Source organism: Trichechus manatus, unplaced genomic scaffold (genome assembly GCF_000243295.1).
Source record: "Trichechus manatus latirostris isolate Lorelei unplaced genomic scaffold, TriManLat1.0 scaffold00015, whole genome shotgun sequence".
NCBI lineage: Eukaryota > Metazoa > Chordata > Mammalia > Sirenia > Trichechidae > Trichechus > Trichechus manatus.
Genome location: NW_004443951.1, coordinates 24,689,999 through 24,701,118, shown reverse-complemented (window position 1 = coordinate 24,701,118; position 11,120 = coordinate 24,689,999).

The following is an 11,120-nucleotide window of genomic DNA, read 5'->3' as shown; positions in this document are numbered from 1 at the left end:
GGGGGTGGGGGGAGGAGGGGGAGAAGACAGAGGTGGTTGGTTGTGGGAGAAGGGGAAGCCTGGCTGAGACGCACGGCGGCCGTGCGAAGCAGAGCAGAGGAGGGGTGCGGGTCCACTCAGTGGCCCGATCCTGGCCCCAAGCCCAGGCCTCGAGCGGCCCCTTACCCTGGCCGACTCAGCTGCCACAGCTCCAGTCCCAGGGCAGCCTCCCAACCCGGAACCAGCCTAGCCAGAGCAGCCGGCGGCCTTGGCTCCCTCCCCGCCCCCGTGGGCGGTGCCCGCGCAACTCCACCCCCGCAGCGGGCGGGGGCAGGCCTCCAGCTTGAGGGACCCCCCCCTCCAGTCTCCGCCTTCACCCATCCTTCTTCTCCTGGGGAGCGAAACCAGCTGTTCCTTGGGGATCTGCGCGTGAAACAGCATCCAGGTCTCTCTTGGGTCCCAGCAGTGGGTGGGGGGCTGACAGTGTGAGGAGACGAGTAAACAAGGAGCATCTTTCTGGATCATTGCTTTGAAGATGTGGGGAAAATAATATTTCGTATTAAAACAAACAGGTGTAATCTCCATAAAATACCTTTGCATAGAATATGCAGATGAAAACTCGAGAAATGCTTGCTTAAAGCAAGTTCAAGTCACCGTACACTCCCAGGCCCTGGTATCTCATTTCCTCTTTGCTTTCTTCAAGGGTGCTTGGGAAAGAAGTTGAGTGTCTGACCCAAGGAGTGTCCTCTATTCAGCAAACATTGCTGGAGTGCTGTGTTTGTGTGGGGGTGGAGGTGGGTGGGAGGTGGAGCAGGAGGGAGAAAAACTAATAGGAGACTTTGTCTTGTGTGCCAGATGGAGAGGGGATAAGGGATTTCTAGGCAGAGGGGCAGCATGTGTAAACGCATAGAGGCGTGAAAGGAGAGGACACATTTGGGGGAAGTGCAAGTAGTTCTGTCCTGTTGGGGGTGGGGCGGGGAAGGGTTTGGGGTGAGGTGGAGGGCCTTGAGGGTCATAGTTGAGAATTTCCTGAAGACATTGGATTTCCAGGCAGGGGAATGACCTGGTCAGATTTGGGTTTTAAGTAGTCACAGAAACGCTGATTATACTAGCAAGGTGAAAGCAGGGATCCTTTCTGATGTGTCTACATAATGCGAAGTGCCTGGCACACAATAAAGGTGTGTGGCTGAATCACAGCAGAGAAGACTCGGGTGGCAGAAGGAGAGAGACTAAGGCACCAGTTAAGATGCTACTGTCGTAGTCTCTGCAGGAAGCAAGGCCTGAACTGGGACCATGACAGTGGGTAAGGACAGAAGCCCAGGGTCTTGAAAGTATAGATACTATACAACTTAGTGGGTTGATGTAGGGTGAGGGAGCAGAGGTGTTAAGGGTGTCTCCCCAGTTTCTGCCTCCTCCAGAAATCTTTTCACTGAGTTAAACTTTATTGAGGTACAACTTAAGAAACAGTTTTAAGCGTTAGTCATCTGCTGTTTACATGTTCTCTATCACACCATCACCTGGTCCAGTATCTCCATCCTTGCCAGAAACAAGTTGGTTGCTCATCCAACAGCCATTCTTCAACTTTTCCTTGCAGTTGTGGCCCCGATTTTGTTTAGTTGTCCCTCTCCCCCATGTGACCTACGGAAGGCTGACACCAGCTCAGTTCAGGGAATAAGTCCTGTTTGGCCCAAGTCCATCTTGATGGTCCCATTCCTCTTGCCAGTAATGGTTTGGGCATGGACATGTAATGTAGGTCTGGTCTGAAAAACCAAAGGGGGAACCTATGGTGAAGAGAGGTGAGGAGACAGCTTCTGGAAAGGTCTCTTCACTTTCAAAAGCAGTCTGCCCCTTTTTGCTGGGTGTGAATGTGTTTGGTAGTGATGTTGTTGGAGAAGATTCCACAGTTGTGCAGCCTGGAGCTGGGCCAAATCTGCGCCCTCAGTTCTATCCAATGATCTTGGTAAATGGCCCAGCTCAGCTCCCTCTCTCAGTCTCTCTCCCATCATTTCAAACCATTGCTTGTCTCCTCAAGCTCCACAGAGACACCCCTGCTCCTTTCTCAGTGGGTGACGCTGCCCCCTACTCCATCAAGAAAGTAGAGCCTCTCCAGGGGGTCTTCTCAACTTCCAGTTCCCGTCAGCCTATCTACTTAGCTATAGAAATGCCTTAAGTCCTTTGTGAAATGAGGCAGAATGTAAAATAAACAAATGGGTGAAGTAAATGCATTTACAACGTCGTTTGTCCTCACCCCTCTCTTCAGGTCTCAGAGGATGAAGTGTGCCTTCTGTTCAGGACTAATTCCTCCTCCTGGGCCCTGGTCTAATCCCCTCAGGCCTCCTTGAGACCCAACTCCTTCAATTATCTCCTCTTGACTGTATTTTTGTCTCCTTCCTCATCATTGACTACTTTCCCCCACCTTACAAACGTGCTGAAGTTTCTCTTAAAACAACACTCTCTACAGCCCCCCAGCCCCACACCTTTAGGTACCATCTCATTTCTTGCCTTTCTCTAGCCCAGCTTCTTGAAAGAATTGTCTGCACATCCTCCCCTGCCATTCTTCAGTCTACTGGAGCTTGGCTCTTGTCCCTACCACTCCACTGAACTCACTAATAATCTCCTAATTGCCAATTAAAAATAGCTTCTAATGTACAGTTGCTGCTGTAGAAAAACAAAAATAAAGAGAAAAATAAAAGGAAATTTGAAATATTCATGATGCCACTACTCAGATCTATTGTTATACTTGGTTTATATCCTTACAGACTTTTCTCACATACTATAAATGCATACATGCACACACACACTGTAGAGAGAGGGAGAGGCAGAGGGAGATGGAGAGGAGGAAGGAGAAGGGGAGAGGGAGAGAGAGAGATTTTAGTATAAATTAGTTCACTGTCTGGATCAGTGTTTCCCAAAGCATGATCCTTGAGCCACATGTGTCTTAGCGTGGGCTCTTCCAGGAGAAGACCCTGAGATAAGGATTGGAGTGAAAATAGTTTATTTGGGAAACACAGGTAATGTTGTTAGAGAAGTGGGGAAGTGATACAGGGAAAGGAAGGCAGCCCCATAAGGATGCACTATTAAGTCAGCTATCACAGATGACAACTGAATATTTATCCTGCAGGGAAACTCTAGGAAATGGTACAAAAAAACCATGGCTCAGAATGATTGCACCCAAAGAGCAAGGGAGGTGGGATATTTATACACCATCTTTGAGTGTTGAGTCTTCTCCCCAGGGGCATTTGATTCCTCGGCCTTTATGATCTGTGATGTGCACATCAGCTTTCTTCAGTTCTGGGGAAAAGATCCCTCAGCTGTGGATGCAGATGCTGGTAGTTGGAAGTCTTGGGAGTGCACTGACAGATTTGAGGGATAAAGATGGGGCACTAGCAGTATCTGGTACAATCCAGCCCTTGCATCCACTCAGATCAATTTGCACCCCATATTAAGTGTTGTGTTCTGTCACTGCTTCTTCAAGGTGGTGACCAGTCATAATATATTAAAAAAGAGAAAGAGAAGACAACAGGAGGGGTAGTGGGACAAGCTACAGGCCTCACTGTTGTAGTTGGTCCTGAGGTTGTAACAGATGCACATTATCTTCCTTTTCTACCATCCATTCTAGATGCCCTTCACCTGGACTAGTAGATGTCGCTTACTTATGTCAGTTCAGTAACATCTTCCTTTGCCTGTTGGTCTACTAGCGTGAGAAGCTCAAAATTATCAGGTGGCAGTAAAACCTATTCCCTGGATAGTGGTTCTCACCCTGCTTTCTGGGAACTAGAACCTCTAGTTCAACAGAGACTAAAGCCATATGGATGGGAAGCACAAATTCACCAAGCAGGTCATTGGAAATAAAGGTGAGAGGACCCATTTCCTTGGCTCCTGGACCCATGTATTCTACCTGTCAGGGATACAGCATATATACAATGGCTGTTGGCTCAAAGTGTATACATATATCTTAAGGATGGCATCTCAATCCGATTTTCAAGCTTATGCCATCACTGTGCCTTTAAGTGGCCATTCCAACATTTTCCCAACATGTTTGCTTCTGGGTGATATATGGTAGGACCAGTGCATATCATGATCATGTGCCCATTGTCATACATCCTCCAAGGTCATATGAGCCTCAGATAGTGGTTCTGGCCAAGACATGGTAGACAGAAGGCAAACCTTTACTCAGAATGTGTATCAATCCCGTGAGGCCATAGAATAATCACAGCCCCTTCAGGGTAGTTGGTCTAATGTAATCAACCTGTCACCATGTGGCTGGGTTCTCTCCTTGAGGGATAGTACCATATCAAGAACTCAGCATCATCTCTGCTCTGACAGATTGGACATTTAGTAGTGGCAATAGATCAGCCTTAGTGAGAGGGAGATGCCTACTCGGTTCATGGGCCCATTGTGCAAGTTCTGGGGCGGCTGAGGAGAGAGGTTGGCTCCTTTCCACTGGATGAGTAATCGCATCAACCTAGCTGCTCAGTGACTTCTCTGTGATGGGCACTCTCTGGTACACATAGACATAAGACAAAGATATTTTGTATCTTCTCGCAGAGATTAATCTGCATGCTTCTTCCTCAGATCTCATTAACTCCAATTTTTCTATCTTGCACTTTGCAGATCCCTGATCAACCAGCCAAGCCATTCACCACTGCCCAACAATCCTTACCTCAGCCCAGTTTTCCTTCCACACGAAGTTGATGGCTCAATGCACTGTTTGCAGTTCTGCCTCCTAGGAGAATTTCCCCTCACCACTGTACTTCAGAACACACCAGAGTACAGCCGTAGTACAGCAAGAGTCAATTTTTTACTTACAGGCCCAAGCTTATCCCCCTCTGTCAGCTAGTCATAAGGAATCACCCGTGAGCCCATAGATGTAAGCCAAGGGAGATGCTCCAGTGGAAACAGAGTTTTCAACGTGAGACACTGGGCCTGTTTATGTAATTTATTTGTGCCCTTTAGTCCTGCTCTGGCCTGATCCTGAAAGTACCATTTCCCTCCTGCAATGGATTGCTGTTGCACCTTCCTGACTTTATGACTTAGTATGTCTTATAATACATAACTTACAATGAGCAGCTCTGGTCACATGGTCTGTTGATTTTCCATGGCCAATGGCTCAGCCTCTATTAGAACATAACAGCATGACAGGCATTGCTTTTCAAATGTTGAATGGTTATCTGCTGCAGAGACCATGTCCTTACTCTAGAACCCTAGATCTCTGCACTGAAACTCTCCTACTAGGATTTGTCAAAGGCTCCATATGGTACCCTTATCACCATGAATACTTCTGTCACCATGGGACCTTCAGGGTCATATGGTCCAAGTGGCTGGGCTTCCTGTTGCACAGCTTGAGCCTGCTGTATAGCACTTTCTTGCTCTGGGCCCACTCAACACTGGCAGCCTTGTGGATCACTCAATAAATGGATTGGAGTAGTATTCCTGCATGAGATATATGTAATTGCCAAATTCCAGCGAAACCTACCAAGTGCCTCTTTCTTGGTGCTGGGAGCTGAAAGACACAATTACTTGTCTATGGCTTTGGAAAGATACAATTACTTGTCCTTACACATCCTAGATGATTGAATCCCTAAAAACTTTACTGTCGTGTCAGACCCCTGAGTCTGTTCATATCTCCTACCCTCTTGTGTATGTGTCTTAGAGGGCATCCAGAGTACTTGCCACTTCCTCTTCCCCAGATCTAATTAACATAATGTCATCAACATAGAGAACAAGTTTGATGTCTAAGGAATGTCAGGTACTATATTGTGACAGAGTAGGAAAGTTAACATTGCCCTGGGGCAGGACGATGAATATATACTGCTGTCTGTTCTGAGTAAATGCAAACTGCTTCTGATTCTCCTTCCTGGAAAGAATTGGGAAAAAAAATAATGAAAGAAAAATGCATTTGCCAGAACAATTGCTGTATACCAAGTGCCAGAGGTTGTCTTGGTCTCTTTTAGTAAAGATACCACATCTGGCACAGCAGCTGGATTGAGGTTACAATTTATGGTAGTACGCCATCACTCACCATGTTCTATTTGTTTTTTGTTTTTGCAGTGGCCAGTCTGGTGAATTAAATGGGGCTATGATGGAACCATCCCCTGCATTCTTTAAATCTTTGAGAGTGGAAATAATCTCTGTTAATCACTGCAGAACACAGTATTGCTTCTAATTTACTATCTTGTCTAGGGGTATATGTGCAATTTGAGATGAATCCACTTGGCCTTCTTACCATTATGGATCTTTCTCTACAGATTAAGGAACAAATGTGAGGCTTTGGCCAGCTGTTATGTTTACTCATCCCAATTAAGTATATAGGGATGGGGAAATGATCCCAGGGTGGGTCTGCACACCCACTGAATGCACTATGAGATGGGCTTTGGCCAAGACTCCGTATATATGCTCCTACTGTAACAGAGGATCATGGTGGTATATTGGATCCCCTGGCATCAGTGTCAGCCCAGACCCTGTATCCAAAAACCATTAAAATATCTGGATAGTCTTCATTCTCCAATGTACAGTTACTCTGGTAAATGACCATAGGTTCCTTTGGGGGAATCAATTCTGTATATACTTGTTATAGCATTGTGGGATACTTTTCCAAAGGAATTCAGTCTCTTCTTTAAACAATGGGCTCTGAGAACAACCTTAAAAAAAAAAATGGGTGCATGATAGTGATTTTCCATATTCCATGGCTCACATCAGCCATCAGATCACATGCTCATGATCTGTTTTGATTGTATTGATCAATAATACCCTTGTTGGTTGCCCACTGATAATGCCCTTACTCCAAGGTCTGTTAGCTATCTCTCAGATCCCTGTAGGCAAGGGTCCCTTTGTTGACTTTCCAACTTTGCTGCCCATTATGATAATTCCATCCACCTTGCCTTTGACGATTAAGTGCTGCCACCTGTCCTCTGCTGTTCCGGAATCCTACTGTCATCGTTAACACTAGGAAGTCCAATTCGATAGCAGCTTTCCCTACTGTCCACCTTGCTTAGAATGGACAGTACCACTGAACTGCTTGATGATGTCAGTGCCCCCTTCACACAAGCTCCTTTCTTATTGCTTTAGTGGAGGGAGTGTCTTCTGGGAGCATACTCAGTTGGTGGGTTCTCTGGTTTTAGGTAATAAATTTCTTCCAGTAGGACCACCTCTCTAGTTCTGGCAGTTCTGCCATTTCCACATTGTTTATTGTAGATGTTCTTTCTGCCAGTTGTTAAGCGATTGTCTCTTAGTGGCAAACCTACTCTTCCATACCCTGCTGCAAAAACTCACATTTCAGCTTTGCTATTTGCTCCTTGTTATACTTTTCCAATAGGGAATGCACAAGGGAGAATGCAAAGCTGAAGGAGGCACTTGCTTCCTCTTGGCTACCGATTGGCTTCCTGTTCCTGTGAGCATCACCTTAGCAATGCTTCTTCACTCTGGCATCAGCAGTGTCGTCTCTTAGCAGCAGCTGAATCCAGTTTGTATTTTTTCCAACACTTTGTAGCACCAGTCAGCTGATGCCCCTTCTCAGAGGTCTCAGTTTCAGTTCTTTGGAACCCCTCTTCTAAGCTTCTAAGTTTTGATAATTTCACCCTCTTACCTTGTTTCACCACCCCTGGGTGTGACATCTGCTTCCTGTAATTGCTACCTTTGTGATAACTTTGTTGTTACTTTTGTTAGTTGCCGTAGAGTTGGCTCTGACTCATGGTAACCTTATGCATAACAGAACAAAATGTTGCTGAGTCCTGTCTCATCTTCATGACCACTGGTATGTTCGAGTCCATTGCTGTGGTTATCGTGTCAGTCCATATCATGGAGGGTTTCCCTTGCTTTCGCTGACCCTTTGCTTTACCAGACATGATGTCCTTTTCTAGTGATTGGTCTTTGCTGATGACATGTCCAAAATAAGCGAGCTGAAGTCTCGCCATGTTTACTTGTAAGAAGCATTCTAGTTGTATTTTTTCTAAGACTGATTTGTTCGTTTTTCTGGCAGTTCATGGTATTCAATATTCTTCACCAACACCACAACTGGAATGCATTGATTCTTCTGTCTTCCTTTTCCACTTACTGTTCAGCTTTTACATGCATATGGGATGATTGAAAAGACCATGGCTTGAGTCAGGTGCATCTTAGTCATTGAAGTGTCATCTTTGCTTTTTAAAACTTTAAAGAGGTCTTTTGCGGTACATTTGCCCAACACAATATGTATAACTTAGTACTTTCTTTTTACCTTTTCAGTGACTTAGTTAATGACTTTATACCTGCTTAGCAATACCTTACAGTAGTCTCTCTCTTTAAGTAAGTGCTGTGGTTTCTGTCTCCTGATTGGACAATGATCATTATTTTTTCCCCAAGTTTCAAGGAGAATCCCAGCTCCAGGTGTCCTTGCTAGTATGATAAATTCAGAGGCCCAAGAGAGTGTCTGCATATCAACAAACTTCTCTTATCCAGTCCTATATTCCATTTCCTTCCCTGCTAGTTCAGTACCCTCAGTGTCCATTCCCAGGCATGTACTCCAATTTCCTGTTGTTTCATACTAACCAGGTCCTGCAGTACTTTTAGTAAAATTCCTTTTCTCTAAGAAGAGAGTACTTTCTCAGTTGTGCCATGCTGAGACTTGACCCTAGCTATTATCCTAGAAGTCCCAAGAGGAGATAGGAGCAGGTTATGAAGAGGACAAGTATCATCTTGCAAGGTGACTGCCTTAGGTAAGGCCTCTGTATGATCTCCAGGCAAGGGGAGGGAACCTACTATCCTTTAGTAAAGGGGAGTAGGACACTTCCTCCATTATCATCATCAGATCCTGAACCTGATTTTTACCCCTATCTGCCCTCCAGCTGCAGGAGATTAGGGGCTTTTCAAATGCTGTCATATAGATTTTCTGGTTTTTATACCATACCCTGAGTTAGTGGTTGGCTAGTTTGAGTCTATAATTTTCTTCCTTCACATCAATGGTAATTAACGACAACAAATAAACTCCGTCAGTTCTTCCAATTATCATTGCCTCCACATCTCCCAAGGCTGAAGAGACTGCATACACCAGTATATCTCCTTACACCTGTATCCCATCTCAATTCATCACAGGTAAGAGTCCTTTTAATGAGGCTTTTACCCCCATGTCAAGGACTACCAACAATGGGAGCTTTGTGGTCATTTGGCAGGCCAATGATCCAATTCTAGAATTCCATCCTAAGGTTTTGCTCCTAAGACCACTTCTAGTACAAACTGTCTTAGTTAAGAACCTAGAAGCAGACCCCAAGACAAGGATTTGCGTTAAAACGGCTTATTAGGGAAGTGTTAGTTATACTGGTTATACCAAGGAAGTGGAAAGTGATAAAGGAAAAGAAGGCAGTCAATAAGAGTATACTATCAAGCCAGTTACCACAGTTGATTATTAACACTTAAACCTTAGAGAAACTCTGGGAAATGGTTCAAAACACATGCCTCAGAAGTAACCCACCTGAGGGGCAAGGGACCTGGGGTATTTATACACCAACTCTGAGAGTCATTGGTTAAGGGCACAGGCACAGACATAGACGCTAGCAGTTGACAGTTGGCAGGAAAACTGAACGATTTCATCACCAGCAGACCTGCACTATAATAAATGTTAAAGGAAGTTATTCATTTAGGGGAATCAGGAATCTGCATTTAAACAAGTAATCAGATGATTCAGATGCAGATGCAGGTTGTTGCAAGCTGCTGTTAGTTCTCTGCCCAGTCCTTTGGGTCTCTCCTGTCAACACAAATAAATGAAGAGTACTGGAAATTGTAACTATGTGGATAAATATAATGATTCTTTTTCTAATTATTTAAATCTCATTAAAAGATAATCAACTATATAAAGCAAAAATAATAATCCATTATTATTATGAGGTTTATAACACAAGTAGAAGCAAAATACGTGGCGACAATAGCATAAAGGTTAGGAGGGATAAATGGAAGTATACTATTGCAAGGTTCCTATCCTCTTTGTGAAGTGGTGTAATATCACCTGGAGGTAGACTATAAGTTAAAGATGTAAGATGTATACTATGGATGCTAGAGCAACCACTAATAGGATAAAATAAATCATTATAGCTAATAAGCCAACAAATGAGATAAAATGTAATCATTAAAAAAAAAATTCAACCCAAAAGAAGGCAGAAACCAAGAAAAAATGGAACAAATAACAGATGGGACATAAACAGAAAACAAACAGCAAGATGATAGATTTAAATCCAACAGTATCAATAATCCTATTAAATGTAAAAACATCTAAATACCCCAATTAAAAAGCAGAAAAGATTAGATAAAAAAGCAAGGTACAATTATATGTTACTTACAAAAAACCCACTTCAAATATTAAGACACAAATAGGTTAAAAGTAAAAGGATGGCAAAAATAGACCATGCAAATCAAAAGAAAGCCACTCAAAGGAAAGTAGATTTCAGAGCAAAAACTATTATTAGGAATAAAGAGAGTTATTTCATAATGATAAGGGGAGTTAATTTATCAGGAGGACCTAGAAACTCTAAACATTTCTGCACCTAATAACAGAGATTTGAAACACATGAGGCAAAAACTGATAGAACTGTAAGGAGAAATAGACAAATCCACAATTACAGACGATGTCAATGCCTTCCCTCAAAAACTGATAGGAAAAGTAGACACAAACCAGTAAGGATATAGAAGATTTGAATAACATTATCAACCAACTTGACCTAATAGACATTTATAGAATACGTCATTCAATATCAACAGAATATACATACTTTTCAGCTTGCACAGAACACTCAACAAGATAAGCCACATTCTGGCCTGTAAATTTAGAAGAACTCAAGTCATATGTTTTCTGACAATAATGGAATTAAATTAGTAGATAGGTATCTGGAAAATCCCCAAATATTTGTAAACTAAATAATACACTTATAGTCGTGCAGTGGTTAAAGCTCTCAGCTGCTAACTTAAAGGTCCACAGTTTGAACCCACCAGTTTCTCCGAGGGAGAAAGATGTGGCAATCTGCTTCTGTAAAGATTTACAGCCTCAGACCATCTAAGATCCATCAGTTGGTCCCAAACCACCTAGAGTAAAGGAGAATGAAGAACACCAAAGACACAAGGAAAGTATTAGCCCAAGAGACAGAAAGGGCCACATAAACCAGAGACTGCGTCAGCCT